Genomic DNA, 1,481 nt, shown 5'->3' with positions numbered 1-1,481 from the left:
TGTCCTCAAAGTCCTGGGCCACACACCCTCCAGGCTAGGGCCCCTGGAGCCTCACATTTGGACTGTGCCTACCTAATCCATGGGAATTCTGCCCATTCCATTGTCCAAAATCGTATAAATTATGAGAACCCTCCAAAGCCCCAGAGGCCATCCCAATAGTGTAGGTCACCCGGGACAAAAAAGGGCGGTCTGACAGCAGCGGAGCATCTACCTCCACTCGTACCATAGATGGTTGTCCCCAGAGAAGAAGATTGAACCATACAGGACCCTAGGCCATTATCGGATCCTTTGCTTTGGTTTGTAGGCATGACTCCTCAAAAGCCTGGATTCCAATACCAGCATAGGGGTTTTCTTGAGGCACCTAAGAACAAATCTCGTCTCCACAAGGAAACTTGTGCATGGGAGCTATGTCAAAAGCTTAGGAAAATACTTCAGGGTCCCGGTGTCACCACCCCATTCCAAGGCCCTCATGGACACAAACACACATTAGACCCATCCTCAGGAAAGTCCATTTCAACTCAGCCACCCCGGTTGCTCCCGCAGATCCATCAGATCTAAACTGTCTTATTGCTAGGAGACAATTGGAATGCGAGGCGGGCTTCCCAGGCATCCATCCTCAAACGGTGCTCTGGAATCATTCCATATGGGATGTCCTGGAGCTTTCCAACAGGTCTCAATTGTCCCGCAGAAGGAATCCTTGAAGGGGGCATCCCACAACTCCCAACGTGGGAAAACCTCCCGGGCCTCGAGATTCCGCTCCCTTCATGAAGGGGCCGTCAGGCACAGAAACTCCAACCTGCGCCAACGTCTGATCCTCGCCCTGACATCAGATGCATGAGATATTGGTTCAGATCTGCAGGGGTTACCTGCCGTGCCCTCACCCTGAAACCGAAGTCTAGCTTGTGTTCTCAGACTTCCGTCCTCACAGTCCTGGCCCTGACGCCCTCAAGTTTGGCAATTCCGGACCGACAATGAAGCACTCTGCCTGCCCTCTAGAAAAAATATATTGCCTAATGAGCTGCCCAGGCAGCTTAAAGGAGGAAAAACCTACACGGCACTCGAATGTACCCAAATTATACAGTCTAACCTGGGCACTAATGCACTGTCTGACACAACCTGAGCCCGGACCTCCTGACCAACACCCAGACAGCTGACCGCACACTGAGCACATCAGACCCGCCATGGCCTTAGGTCATCATCCCTTCCCTACCTCAGTTTTCAGGCTTCATAACCTAGACCTTATCTGCAATCACTGCCCAGGGGTGACTGTGATGCAGAAATCAGAACTCTTCCTTACCCATGGCAAGAAACCTTGTGGTTGGCATGTTGTCCAACGTTCAGTGTAGGAGAAACCAGCATTCACCCTGAGGCCCCGCCCATTCCTGAGTGCGACGGAGGCATAAACACACATTGTGACCCTCAGCGTGAGTCCTGTCCTCTAGTAAGTCCTCTCAGTGGCTGGACCCTTAGATATCATAATG

The sequence above is a fragment of the Mustela putorius genome, unplaced genomic scaffold (genome assembly GCF_011764305.1).
Source record: "Mustela putorius furo isolate JIRA1106 unplaced genomic scaffold, ASM1176430v1.1 tig00001665_pilon_pilon_pilon, whole genome shotgun sequence".
Taxonomy (NCBI): Eukaryota; Metazoa; Chordata; class Mammalia; order Carnivora; family Mustelidae; genus Mustela; species Mustela putorius.
This window is presented reverse-complemented; position numbering follows the sequence as displayed.